At 65.0% G+C, this 14,041-nt stretch overlaps 5 non-coding genes across 5 annotated transcripts; 4 read left to right on the top strand and 1 right to left on the bottom strand.

Moving 5' to 3' along the window:
- Window positions 1-3,023: 3,023 nt before the first annotated feature.
- TRNAL-CAG (transfer RNA leucine (anticodon CAG)) lies at window positions 3,024-3,106 on the top strand. The gene has a single exon. It is a non-coding gene; the product is annotated as a tRNA-Leu (tRNA).
- Window positions 3,107-4,742: 1,636 nt separating this feature from the next.
- On the top strand, window positions 4,743-4,813 carry TRNAG-GCC (transfer RNA glycine (anticodon GCC)). Its single transcript has one exon. It is a non-coding gene; the product is annotated as a tRNA-Gly (tRNA).
- A 5,136-nt stretch (window positions 4,814-9,949) lies between these two features.
- On the bottom strand, window positions 9,950-10,021 carry TRNAD-GUC (transfer RNA aspartic acid (anticodon GUC)). Its single transcript has one exon. It is a non-coding gene; the product is annotated as a tRNA-Asp (tRNA).
- A 637-nt stretch (window positions 10,022-10,658) lies between these two features.
- Window positions 10,659-10,741, top strand: TRNAL-CAG (transfer RNA leucine (anticodon CAG)). Its single transcript has one exon. It is a non-coding gene; the product is annotated as a tRNA-Leu (tRNA).
- A 1,643-nt stretch (window positions 10,742-12,384) lies between these two features.
- TRNAG-GCC (transfer RNA glycine (anticodon GCC)) lies at window positions 12,385-12,455 on the top strand. The gene has a single exon. It is a non-coding gene; the product is annotated as a tRNA-Gly (tRNA).
- The last annotated feature ends 1,586 nt before the right edge of the window (window positions 12,456-14,041 follow it).

Below are 14,041 nucleotides of genomic sequence, written 5' to 3'. Positions count from 1 at the left end.
AGGGCAGGTTCTTACCCCAATCCTGGGAGCTCAAAAAGTTCACCTTGTGGAGGTAGAGAGTAGAACGATAGACACCAGAGGCTGGAGAGGGTGTGTGGGTGACTGCGGTGAAGAGAGGTTGGTGAAATGGGTACGAGCATGCGTTTAGATGGAGGGAATACGTTCTAAGAATGTTCTAGGGCAGAGTAGGGCGACTAGGGGTAACAACGACGTATTAGTGCGTGTTTCCGAAGAGCTCCTGGAAGACAGCACCTGAGATGCTCTCAACAGGTAGAGATCAGAGGCTGGAGAGGGTGTGTGGGTGACTGCGGTGAAGCGAGGTTGGTGAATTGGGTACCAGCATGCGTTTAGATGGAGGGAATACGTTCTAAGAATGTTCTAGGGCAGAGTAGGGCGACTAGGGGTAACAACGACGTATTAGTGCGTGTTTCCGAAGAGCTCCTGGAAGACAGCACCTGAGACGCTCCCAACAGGTAGAGACGACAGACACCCACGGGATGGATGCCCTACATCCCCTCAGTGGCTCATCGATCACTACGCAGTCTACACGTGTTACCACACGTCACAGGAATCCCATCGATATCATGTCCGCATGAAGAAGAACATAGTCATGCTGCCAGAGTGACTGTCGCAGCTCGGCCTCCCTGGCGCTATGGCCCGTGGTCTCGGCTCCTCAAGTTCCGCTGCCATTTCTACCGAAGCCGGTGACACCCGTGGAGCCCAATCACGGATCCCGCGCTCAGGGTCTGGCACGCCTCGGAAAAGCCAGTGCGCTTGCTGGCATGAGTGGCTCTGGCGGGTGGCCCAACCATTAGGCCCAGATCCCCCGCAGCCGAGAGAGAAGTGGCCCGTCAGCCACCGGGCTTGGCTTGGCGGAAGCCGCTCTGCTCGAGAGTCCTGGCCCATTCGGTGGCCAGCCGAGAGTGCGAGGGTGGCGGTGGTGGTGGCGGGTCACCTGGCGGCCATGGGAGGAGAAAGCCTGACCTGGCCAGTGGGCTTTGCCGCTGAGAAAGAGTGGGAGCGAGGCGAGCACGTGACAAGGAAGAGCTGTGAAGCTGATGTTGCGAAGGTGGCGCCAGCGAGGCCAAAAGGACGGATGGGTGGAGGCAGGCGGGGAGCGTTGGGGCGCACGTGGAGGCCGCGGGAGGTTGTGGCTGGGGCGCGGGAGAAGCGAGCGAGCGAGCCTGTTGGCCAAAAGGGGAGGTGTGAAGGGGCCTGGCAGCTGGCAGGCAGAGCCAAAGAAGGAAGGCTTCCCTGACCGGGAATCGAACCCGGGCCGCGGCGGTGAGAGCGCCGAATCCTAACCACTAGACCACCAGGGAGAGACGGCTTCGGGGCCCGGCTTGCGCCTCCTGGCCCCGGGCGCCTCCGGCCCCCAGCACTACCTTGGCGCTACCTTGGCGCTACCTTGGCGCCTGTCCCCTGCTTCGGGTTAAAACAAACACCCGCAACCAGCCCCCGCGACGCCGGCGGCAACCGGCCTGCCCTCACGAGCAGCTCTGCCCTGTTCGCAGCACACCCTCCAAACACCGCGCGCCTCCTTCCCGGGCGCACAGGCACGCAGCCACAGGCCAAGCTGCCACACGAGCTCCGCGCCCGGGACCTCCGCAAAAGGTCGGCCCGCTGCGTTGGCCGGGAATCGAACCCGGGTCAACTGCTTGGAAGGCAGCTATGCTCACCACTATACCACCAACGCCGCACGGCGCGGGCAGCCCCGCCACGCCGGCCCGGGGCTCCCACCAGCGCGCCGCCGACGCCCGGGGCAGCCCGGCCCCGACGCCCGGTCCGTCCGCCCGCCCGCAGCTCCGCGCTGCCACGGCCCCGCCGAAGGCCGCCCGGCGCCCCACCGGTGCAAGGCGAGCGCGGCTGCCCCGTTCCGCCCGCCTGCCTCTGGGGGCGCTCTCGCTCCCTCGCCGCCCGGGGCCGCCAGAGCCCTTCCCCACCAGGTGCCCGGCGGGGACACGGCCGGCGCCGACAGGGTCCTCGCTCCTCCGCCTCCCACCGGGCGCCGGGCCCTGTGCGTCGCAGAAAGCCTCTTCCGACACCCACTTTGGGCCGGCAGCTCGTCGGGCGCCGTGGGGGGCCAGAGGAGGCCGCCCGCCTGCGGCGACCAAGCCGCGGGCGAGAAGAAAAGGCAGGAGGCCAAGGGGGCCCAGGAGGCCAAGGGGGCCCAGGGGGCCCAGGGGGCCCAGGGGGCCAAGGGGCCGGGCAGGCCAGGCCCGAGATGGCGCACTGCCACTAGCTGGAGGGCGGAGGAAGGAGAAGGAGGGCCCACAGGCTGGGTCCGAGGCGGCGGCCCAAAAAGGACGGCTGCCTCCCCGTCGGGGAATCGAACCCCGGTCTCCCGCGTGACAGGCGGGGATACTCACCACTATACTAACGAGGACGACGGCGACCGTCGCCGGGACGCCAGACCCCACTGCGACCGCGGACGCCTAGCCCTGCCTTGATCCCCTCCCCCGACCGCAGGGGCCCGGTGCGTGCTCGCCCTCCACCCGCCAACCGCCACCCGCCACCCGCCACCCGTCACCCGCCACCCGCCACCCGCCCCCCGCCACCATTGGCGCGACCTACCCCGACACCCAACAAAGCACCCTGCGATCCCGCTGGGACCCGGAGCCGGACCCGGACCCCGACAGGTACCGGAGCGGCGTGGAACCTCCCCGTGCGCCCTGCCTGCTGTCTCCAACGCGGGGATCGCGCCGGGGCAGGAAGAGGCGCGGGCGAAACAGTCAGGCCGCTGCTCCTAGGACGCGGTGGGCGCAGCGCCCTGCGGGGTTCGGCGAGCCCAGGCGCGGGGGCTGGGGCGTGCGGCGGCGGCGGCCGGCCCGACGCGGACCGTTTGGGTCCGGGGTGGGGACGCGGGGGCGTCCACGTCAACGCCGGCCGGCTCCGTTCACCTGGCGCCCGCTCCGCCCGCGCGGTCCGTCGGTTGCGCACCGAACCCAGACAGGCGCCGGCCAACGGCGCAGGCGTTCGCGCCGGGTCCCAGCCATGCGAGCGGCGACGCGCCCCGGCGCGCCGTCAGGATGGCCGAGCGGTCTAAGGCGCTGCGTTCAGGTCGCAGTCTCCCCTGGAGGCGTGGGTTCGAATCCCACTCCTGACAAGCCGACCTTTTGGCCCGCCCGCCGGAGGGCAACGCCCATGGCAACCCTGGAGCACCTTTGGCCGGTTCCTGCCTTGAGCCCTTGCCCGCTCTCCAAACTCCAGCCCCCTTGAAGCAAGCCTCCAAAACGCCGCCGCTTCTCAGGCACGTCCGTTCTTCCTGCCCACCCGCCGCCTGTCGCAGAAACAGCCCAGGACCATGCGCCAGCGCCCGCGACCCTCTACCAATTGCCCTTCGGACGGACGCCCTCCCCGCCACCTCGCACGCCCTCTTCCCTGGCCCCACACACAGCGAGCGACCGCGACCACCTTCCACGCTCTTCCCTGCCTATCTCCTCCGCCCGCCCAAACAGACACAGCCCAGATTCTTGCCCTATTCCTCCTTTTCCCTCCTTCCTCCCACCGGCCTCCGCCCACCGCCCACCGCCCACCGCCCACCGCCTCGAATCGCCGCTGCGCTGCCCAGAGGCGTCCTGGCCTGCACAGCCCGCCCGGTTTCACCCTCCAACTTCTGACCGCTGAACGGCAGCGAGCGACTCGCTCGTGGAGCCGCACACACTTCTCCCACCAGAGGCACGCCATCCAACATCCTGTCCTTTCCTCCGACCCCTCGGACCCCGGCCGCGCATTCCATTCTCCAGACGCCCTAGCCACGTCGCCGATCCCACCTCGCTACTTGTGCTCCCTTCCCGCTAACACCTGCCTGCCGGCCCACCTGCAGCCCGGACGCCTGCCGGCCACAGGCAGCGGGAACCCTGCACACAGCCTGGCAGGCGAGTCCAAACCCGGAAAGACAGCCAACGAGGAATCACGAGCGGAAGCCCTAGATCCCCGTCACGCGCCCACAAACGCCAGGCCCCGCCGGGACCAGCTCCGCGCCACACCGCATCCCCACGGGGGAAGCCGCGGCCTGGGCCGTCCCAGCCACACCCAGCGCGCCTTCTCCAGGGTCAGCCAGCTGCGGCTCTGCCGAAGCGCTCCTCCGCTCCTTTCTCGCGCTCCAGCCTCCCTACCAGCCCAAGTGCGAGCCGGTGGGGTGGGTCACAGCGCAGGAGCGAGGCGCCCACGGACTTGGTCTGCGTTTCTGAGCCCGCACGCCACGGCTGCGAGACCCGTTCCCCATCGCCGCCCCCGCTCGCTGACACACCCACCTCCCCACCCACCCGCAGGTGACACAAGTGAGAAGGCCGGCCCGGCGGTGAAGAAAAGAAAGAAAAAAAAAGGACCCTCGAAAGAAAGAAAGAAAGAAACAAACAAACAAAAACAAAAACAAGAACTTTGGGTCTGTGCCGGGGATCCGCGCTCAGCAAGGCCCGCCACAGCTCACCTGCCCACACGGGCATTCGGGCGCGGGCCACGGCTGGTTCTTCCCCTGGAGACCCCGGCGGGCAGTCTCTCGGCCCTGGGCGGCAGAGAAAGCGCAAGATGGGCCGAGTCGGCCTCTCTCCCTCCGCTCTCCCTCCGCGCCCCGCCTCAGGTCCCTCGACGTGACGGGAGCCTCCCCTTCTGCCCGCCCCATCGGGCCAGCCTCTCGTGGCCGCTCCAATAGGACGGAGGCCCACGGCAGGCGGTGACCAGTGAACGGCCGCTGGTGGCGAGCTCCGCTGCACCAGCTTCCGTTGGCGTTTGCCATCGGTGCATGGGTGGTTCAGTGGTAGAATTCTCGCCTGCCACGCGGGAGGCCCGGGTTCGATTCCCGGCCCATGCAGCACACCCTCCCATTTTGGTGCTGCAGCAGCACCAAGGCGTAGCTGCGCTCGCCTCTGCCGCCTCCTTACACTCGGGGCGCGCGAGCGAGTCCGGCACCGGCTGCGCTCCCACGCGCGACGCCCCTCTGCCCTTTCTTCCGTGCCTCTCTCCACTGACTTACGGTTGAGCCTGTCCCCCCGCCCCCCCACCTTGGTAACAACAACCCCTCCAAACACGAGAGCGCGCCAGACACCAGCCCTGGGCAGCCTCCTGCTCCTGTTTCTCTTCATTGCCCTGCCACCGCCTCTGCCCGACGCATTTCACTTCAAGGAACACCGCCAGGCACCACGGGCTTGCAGCCACTCGCCCCACCTCTCCTCTTCACATTTCACCACCTCGACCTCTTTTCCTCTCTCTCTCTCCCCCTCGCTGGCTCCCCACATCCAGAAAATGATGCCATGGTTGCCCTTCCAGTAGGAAGGAAGTCGCGACTCCGGGGAGTAACTCATCACTTTCCCCTAGTTGGTCACACAGTCCTTAACGCGACCACACGAGTGTACGCGTGGCATGTGCACCGTCTATATTCATCGTGTTCCGGCTACTCCACACTCTCTCCCCTCATTCTGCCGGCACCACCACCGCCATGTCGCATCTCCCAACCTAACCCCAATCCACCACTTTAGTCGACGATGCTGCCTTGTTTCTCTCCCTCGGACCTCTTTTCATCTCAGCCCCAGACACATGCCTGAGACGTGAATGTGCGTCCTGAAGACGGCTTATTTATGTCTCGGGTCCAGTTGCATTCCCTACCCTTTTGGGACGTGGGACGTGGCCTCCAGTCGCTCTGTCACGACGTCTCTCCCACCCTGGGCTGCTTGCCACCTCACCCCAGCCCCACTCCATACTCTGACCGCCCAGCCCAAGCAGCAGCCCAGTCTCGCCGGCGGGGGTGCCCTTTGACCACACAGACTTCCTTCCTGCCCAGGCCAACCCGCTGAAAAGGTACTGTTCCCACCAGCCTTCAGGCTCAGCCCTCCCTCCACCACCTTTGTCTCACCCCACCCGCCCTTTCACTCACACACACACACACACACACACACACACAGACACACACTCTCTCTCTCTCTCTGTCTGTCTCTCTCTCTCACTCTCTCAATCTCTCACCCTCTCTGTCTTTCTCTGTCTCTGTCTCTGTCTCTCTCTCTCTCTCTCTCTCTCTCTGTCTCTATCTCTCTGTCTCTCTCTCTCGCACAGTCAACTCTCCCTCTCGCCGTCAATGTCCCTCACTCAGACGACTCATATCCCCCAGCCCTGGCCTCCTTCAGGCTCTTCAGACACACGCCAGCTCCGCCACCAGCTGGGATCCCTCCGACCGCATAGGCGGCCCGCGAGGTGCCCTGACGCCCCAGGCATCTGCACAACCTCCGTTTCACTGGACAGCCTCACTCCCAGACCTGGCCAGCCAGCCCTGTGCACCCCCTGGACACCCTGGACTCCTTCTTCCAGCTCCCAGCACGCGACATGCTTCTCTCCTTTCCTCGGTGTCAGCCCCTTGCCCCGGGCGGGGGTGGACGCCAGCCACGGGAACGGACACCTTCGTCCATCACTGTCACCCACTGACATCCACCCACATCACGCTGGCAAGCAAGCCAGCCTCCCGTGGGGATGGCAAACATCTCTATCCCCGACAGGGTCTGGTCTCTGCAGGTGATCCGACTGTGCCAAGATCCCACGAATGACACGGGAGAGGTTTGTGCAGTTGGTTGGACGTCTACTTTGCCCCTACAGAGGAGTTTTGGCAAGAAGTCGACTGACTTCTGCCATTGACTTGGGGGATCAGCCAAACAATAATGATCAATACGGGTTGAATAGAGGGTTGGAGCACTGGGCTCATCTGTGCTAAGGAGGGGATGGGAAAAGCGTTCCACAGCGAATCTTGGCGCTGGGGATGGGTACCATCTCCACATGTTCCTTGACATTTGGGGAGAAGATAGAGAGCGTAGGTCAGGCAATGGGAAGCAAACTTCGGCTGGAAGTCTATCAGGAACCCCAACCCCGCACATGCGCTTTGGTCAGCCTGGCCGTTGGGTTTTCCCCACGAACTCCTGCATCTCCACGCTTCAATGCCCGTGGCCAGGTTGGTCTAACTAATGGGACCTCTCAAGATTCATTTTCACATCCAGAATAGGCGAGAATCTCAAACCCGTCAACAGTGAGCGGGAGCACGTGTACACACACGCACGTGTATGTTGCGGGAAGTCAGGGACCCCGAACGGAGGGACCGGCTGGAGCCGCGGCAGAGGCACGTAAACTGTGAAGACTTCATTTTAATATGGACTTTCTTCGGTTCCCAAATAATGCTTTTATAATTTCTTACGCCTGTCTTTACTTTAATCTCTTAATCCTGTTATCTCCGTAAGCTGAGGATGTACCTCACCTCAGGACCCCTGTGACAATTGTGTTAACTCTACAAATTGATGGTAAAACACGTGTGTTTGAACAATATGAGATCAGCGCACCTTGAGAAAGAATAGAAGAACAGCGACTTTTAGGGAACAGGGGAAGACAACCATAAGGTCTGACTGCCTGCGAGGTCGGGCAAAAAGAGCCATATTTTTCTTCTTGCAGAGAGCCTATGAAGGACGTGCAAGTAGGCAAGATGTCGTTAAGACAACCTAAGTGTCCGTCAGCCGGGAAATGGATTAACAAGAATGTGGCATATGGACACCATGGAATGCCATTTGGCCGTAGAAAAGAACGAAATCCTCTCATCTGCAGCAACAGAGGCGGAGCTATAGGTCACGATGGAACACCAAATGAGCCGGGCACAGAAAGACAGAGAGGGCAGGTTCTTACCCCAATCCTGGGAGCTCAAAAAGTTCACCTTGTGGAGGTAGAGAGTAGAACGATAGACACCAGAGGCTGGAGAGGGTGTGTGGGTGACTGCGGTGAAGAGAGGTTGGTGAAATGGGTACGAGCATGCGTTTAGATGGAGGGAATACGTTCTAAGAATGTTCTAGGGCAGAGTAGGGCGACTAGGGGTAACAACGACGTATTAGTGCGTGTTTCCGAAGAGCTCCTGGAAGACAGCACCTGAGATGCTCTCAACAGGTAGAGATCAGAGGCTGGAGAGGGTGTGTGGGTGACTGCGGTGAAGCGAGGTTGGTGAATTGGGTATCAGCATGCGTTTAGATGGAGGGAATACGTTCTAAGAATGTTCTAGGGCAGAGTAGGGCGACTAGGGGTAACAACGACGTATTAGTGCGTGTTTCCGAAGAGCTCCTGGAAGACAGCACCTGAGATGCTCCCAACAGGTAGAGACGACAGACACCCACGGGATGGATGCCCTACATCCCCTCAGTGGCTCATCGATCACTACGCAGTCTACACGTGTTACCACACGTCACAGGAATCCCATCGATATCATGTCCGCATGAAGAAGAACATAGTCATGCTGCCAGAGTGACTGTCGCAGCTCGGCCTCCCTGGCGCTATGGCCCGTGGTCTCGGCTCCTCAAGTTCCGCTGCCATTTCTACCGAAGCCGGTGACACCCGTGGAGCCCAATCACGGATCCCGCGCTCAGGGTCTGGCACGCCTCGGAAAAGCCAGTGCGCTTGCTGGCATGAGTGGCTCTGGCGGGTGGCCCAACCATTAGGCCCAGATCCCCCGCAGCCGAGAGAGAAGTGGCCCGTCAGCCACCGGGCTTGGCTTGGCGGAAGCCGCTCTGCTCGAGAGTCCTGGCCCATTCGGTGGCCAGCCGAGAGTGCGAGGGTGGCGGTGGTGGTGGCGGGTCACCTGGCGGCCATGGGAGGAGAAAGCCTGACCTGGCCAGTGGGCTTTGCCGCTGAGAAAGAGTGGGAGCGAGGCGAGCACGTGACAAGGAAGAGCTGTGAAGCTGATGTTGCGAAGGTGGCGCCAGCGAGGCCAAAAGGACGGATGGGTGGAGGCAGGCGGGGAGCGTTGGGGCGCACGTGGAGGCCGCGGGAGGTTGTGGCTGGGGCGCGGGAGAAGCGAGCGAGCGAGCCTGTTGGCCAAAAGGGGAGGTGTGAAGGGGCCTGGCAGCTGGCAGGCAGAGCCAAAGAAGGAAGGCTTCCCTGACCGGGAATCGAACCCGGGCCGCGGCGGTGAGAGCGCCGAATCCTAACCACTAGACCACCAGGGAGAGACGGCTTCGGGGCCCGGCTTGCGCCTCCTGGCCCCGGGCGCCTCCGGCCCCCAGCACTACCTTGGCGCTACCTTGGCGCTACCTTGGCGCCTGTCCCCTGCTTCGGGTTAAAACAAACACCCGCAACCAGCCCCCGCGACGCCGGCGGCAACCGGCCTGCCCTCACGAGCAGCTCTGCCCTGTTCGCAGCACACCCTCCAAACACCGCGCGCCTCCTTCCCGGGCGCACAGGCACGCAGCCACAGGCCAAGCTGCCACACGAGCTCCGCGCCCGGGACCTCCGCAAAAGGTCGGCCCGCTGCGTTGGCCGGGAATCGAACCCGGGTCAACTGCTTGGAAGGCAGCTATGCTCACCACTATACCACCAACGCCGCACGGCGCGGGCAGCCCCGCCACGCCGGCCCGGGGCTCCCACCAGCGCGCCGCCGACGCCCGGGGCAGCGCGGCCCCGACGCCCGGTCCGTCCGCCCGCCCGCAGCTCCGCGCTGCCACGGCCCCGCCGAAGGCCGCCCGGCGCCCCACCGGTGCAAGGCGAGCGCGGCTGCCCCGTTCCGCCCGCCTGCCTCTGGGGGCGCTCTCGCTCCCTCGCCGCCCGGGGCCGCCAGAGCCCTTCCCCACCAGGTGCCCGGCGGGGACACGGCCGGCGCCGACAGGGTCCTCGCTCCTCCGCCTCCCACCGGGCGCCGGGCCCTGTGCGTCGCAGAAAGCCTCTTCCGACACCCACTTTGGGCCGGCAGCTCGTCGGGCGCCGTGGGGGGCCAGAGGAGGCCGCCCGCCTGCGGCGACCAAGCCGCGGGCGAGAAGAAAAGGCAGGAGGCCAAGGGGGCCCAGGAGGCCAAGGGGGCCCAGGGGGCCCAGGGGGCCCAGGGGGCCAAGGGGCCGGGCAGGCCAGGCCCGAGATGGCGCACTGCCACTAGCTGGAGGGCGGAGGAAGGAGAAGGAGGGCCCACAGGCTGGGTCCGAGGCGGCGGCCCAAAAAGGACGGCTGCCTCCCCGTCGGGGAATCGAACCCCGGTCTCCCGCGTGACAGGCGGGGATACTCACCACTATACTAACGAGGACGACGGCGACCGTCGCCGGGACGCCAGACCCCACTGCGACCGCGGACGCCTAGCCCTGCCTTGATCCCCTCCCCCGACCGCAGGGGCCCGGTGTGTGCTCGCCCTCCACCCGCCAACCGCCACCCGCCACCCGCCACCCGTCACCCGCCACCCGCCACCCGCCCCCCGCCACCATTGGCGCGACCTACCCCGACACCCAACAAAGCACCCTGCGATCCCGCTGGGACCCGGAGCCGGACCCGGACCCCGACAGGTACCGGAGCGGCGTGGAACCTCCCCGTGCGCCCTGCCTGCTGTCTCCAACGCGGGGATCGCGCCGGGGCAGGAAGAGGCGCGGGCGAAACAGTCAGGCCGCTGCTCCTAGGACGCGGTGGGCGCAGCGCCCTGCGGGGTTCGGCGAGCCCAGGCGCGGGGGCTGGGGCGTGCGGCGGCGGCGGCCGGCCCGACGCGGACCGTTTGGGTCCGGGGTGGGGACGCGGGGGCGTCCACGTCAACGCCGGCCGGCTCCGTTCACCTGGCGCCCGCTCCGCCCGCGCGGTCCGTCGGTTGCGCACCGAACCCAGACAGGCGCCGGCCAACGGCGCAGGCGTTCGCGCCGGGTCCCAGCCATGCGAGCGGCGACGCGCTCCGGCGCGCCGTCAGGATGGCCGAGCGGTCTAAGGCGCTGCGTTCAGGTCGCAGTCTCCCCTGGAGGCGTGGGTTCGAATCCCACTCCTGACAAGCCGACCTTTTGGCCCGCCCGCCGGAGGGCAACGCCCATGGCAACCCTGGAGCACCTTTGGCCGGTTCCTGCCTTGAGCCCTTGCCCGCTCTCCAAACTCCAGCCCCCTTGAAGCAAGCCTCCAAAACGCCGCCGCTTCTCAGGCACGTCCGTTCTTCCTGCCCACCCGCCGCCTGTCGCAGAAACAGCCCAGGACCATGCGCCAGCGCCCGCGACCCTCTACCAATTGCCCTTCGGACGGACGCCCTCCCCGCCACCTCGCACGCCCTCTTCCCTGGCCCCACACACAGCGAGCGACCGCGACCACCTTCCACGCTCTTCCCTGCCTATCTCCTCCGCCCGCCCAAACAGACACAGCCCAGATTCTTGCCCTATTCCTCCTTTTCCCTCCTTCCTCCCACCGGCCTCCGCCCACCGCCCACCGCCCACCGCCCACCGCCCACCGCCTCGAATCGCCGCTGCGCTGCCCAGAGGCGTCCTGGCCTGCACAGCCCGCCCGGTTTCACCCTCCAACTTCTGACCGCTGAACGGCAGCGAGCGACTCGCTCGTGGAGCCGCACACACTTCTCCCACCAGAGGCACGCCATCCAACATCCTGTCCTTTCCTCCGACCCCTCGGACCCCGGCCGCGCATTCCATTCTCCAGACGCCCTAGCCACGTCGCCGATCCCACCTTGCTACTTGTGCTCCCTTCCCGCTAACACCTGCCTGCCGGCCCACCTGCAGCCCGGACGCCTGCCGGCCACAGGCAGCGGGAACCCTGCACACAGCCTGGCAGGCGAGTCCAAACCCGGAAAGACAGCCAACGAGGAATCACGAGCGGAAGCCCTAGATCCCCGTCACGCGCCCACAAACGCCAGGCCCCGCCGGGACCAGCTCCGCGCCACACCGCATCCCCACGGGGGAAGCCGCGGCCTGGGCCGTCCCAGCCACACCCAGCGCGCCTTCTCCAGGGTCAGCCAGCTGCGGCTCTGCCGAAGCGCTCCTCCGCTCCTTTCTCGCGCTCCAGCCTCCCTACCAGCCCAAGTGCGAGCCGGTGGGGTGGGTCACAGCGCAGGAGCGAGGCGCCCACGGACTTGGTCTGCGTTTCTGAGCCCGCACGCCACGGCTGCGAGACCCGTTCCCCATCGCCGCCCCCGCTCGCTGACACACCCACCTCCCCACCCACCCGCAGGTGACACAAGTGAGAAGGCCGGCCCGGCGGTGAAGAAAAGAAAGAAAAAAAAAGGACCCTCGAAAGAAAGAAAGAAAGAAAGAAACAAACAAAAACAAAAACAAGAACTTTGGGTCTGTGCCGGGGATCCGCGCTCAGCAAGGCCCGCCACAGCTCACCTGCCCACACGGGCATTCGGGCGCGGGCCACGGCTGGTCCTTCCCCTGGAGACCCCGGCGGGCAGTCTCTCGGCCCTGGGCGGCAGAGAAAGCACAAGATGGGCCGAGTCGGCCTCTCTCCCTCCGCTCTCCCTCCGCGCCCCGCCTCAGGTCCCTCGACGTGACGGGAGCCTCCCCTTCTGCCCGCCCCATCGGGCCAGCCTCTCGTGGCCGCTCCAATAGGACGGAGGCCCACGGCAGGCGGTGACCAGTGAACGGCCGCTGGTGGCGAGCTCCGCTGCACCAGCTTCCGTTGGCGTTTGCCATCGGTGCATGGGTGGTTCAGTGGTAGAATTCTCGCCTGCCACGCGGGAGGCCCGGGTTCGATTCCCGGCCCATGCAGCACACCCTCCCATTTTGGTGCTGCAGCAGCACCAAGGCGTAGCTGCGCTCGCCTCTGCCGCCTCCTTACACTCGGGGCGCGCGAGCGAGTCCGGCACCGGCTGCGCTCCCACGCGCGACGCCCCTCTGCCCTTTCTTCTGTGCCTCTCTCCACTGACTTACGGTTGAGCCTGTCCCCCCGCCCCCCCACCTTGGTAACAACAACCCCTCCAAACACGAGAGCGCGCCAGACACCAGCCCTGGGCAGCCTCCTGCTCCTGTTTCTCTTCATTGCCCTGCCACCGCCTCTGCCCGACGCATTTCACTTCAAGGAACACCGCCAGGCACCACGGGCTTGCAGCCACTCGCCCCACCTCTCCTCTTCACATTTCACCACCTCGACCTCTTTTCCTCTCTCTCTCTCCCCCTCGCTGGCTCCCCACATCCAGAAAATGATGCCATGGTTGCCCTTCCAGTAGGAAGGAAGTCGCGACTCCGGGGAGTAACTCATCACTTTCCCCTAGTTGGTCACACAGTCCTTAACGCGACCACACGAGTGTACGCGTGGCATGTGCACCGTCTATATTCATCGTGTTCCGGCTACTCCACACTCTCTCCCCTCATTCTGCCGGCACCACCACCGCCATGTCGCATCTCCCAACCTAACCCCAATCCACCACTTTAGTCGACGATGCTGCCTTGTTTCTCTCCCTCGGACCTCTTTTCATCTCAGCCCCAGACACATGCCTGAGACGTGAATGTGCGTCCTGAAGACGGCTTATTTATGTCTCGGGTCCAGTTGCATTCCCTACCCTTTTGGGACGTGGGACGTGGCCTCCAGTCGCTCTGTCACGACGTCTCTCCCACCCTGGGCTGCTTGCCACCTCACCCCAGCCCCACTCCATACTCTGACCGCCCAGCCCAAGCAGCAGCCCAGTCTCGCCGGCGGGGGTGCCCTTTGACCACACAGACTTCCTTCCTGCCCAGGCCAACCCGCTGAAAAGGTACTGTTCCCACCAGCCTTCAGGCTCAGCCCTCCCTCCACCACCTTTGTCTCACCCCACCCGCCCTTTCACTCACACACACACACACACACACACACACACAGACACACACTCTCTCTCTCTCTCTGTCTGTCTCTCTCTCTCACTCTCTCAATCTCTCACCCTCTCTGTCTTTCTCTGTCTCTGTCTCTGTCTCTCTCTCTCTCTCTCTCTGTCTCTATCTCTCTGTCTCTCTCTCTCGCACAGTCAACTCTCCCTCTCGCCGTCAATGTCCCTCACTCAGACGACTCATATCCCCCAGCCCTGGCCTCCTTCAGGCTCTTCAGACACACGCCAGCTCCGCCACCAGCTGGGATCCCTCCGACCGCATAGGCGGCCCGCGAGGTGCCCTGACGCCCCAGGCATCTGCACAACCTCCGTTTCACTGGACAGCCTCACTCCCAGACCTGGCCAGCCAGCCCTGTGCACCCCCTGGACACCCTGGACTCCTTCTTCCAGCTCCCAGCACGCGACATGCTTCTCTCCTTTCCTCGGTGTCAGCCCCTTGCCCCGGGCGGGGGTGGACGCCAGCCACGGGAACGGACACCTTCGTCCATCACTGTC

Source organism: Pongo abelii, chromosome 1, assembly GCF_028885655.2.
Source record: "Pongo abelii isolate AG06213 chromosome 1, NHGRI_mPonAbe1-v2.0_pri, whole genome shotgun sequence".
Classification (NCBI taxonomy): domain Eukaryota; kingdom Metazoa; phylum Chordata; class Mammalia; order Primates; family Hominidae; genus Pongo; species Pongo abelii.
The sequence above is the reverse complement of the archived record's forward strand: the minus strand, read 5'-3'. Positions and strand labels throughout refer to the sequence as shown.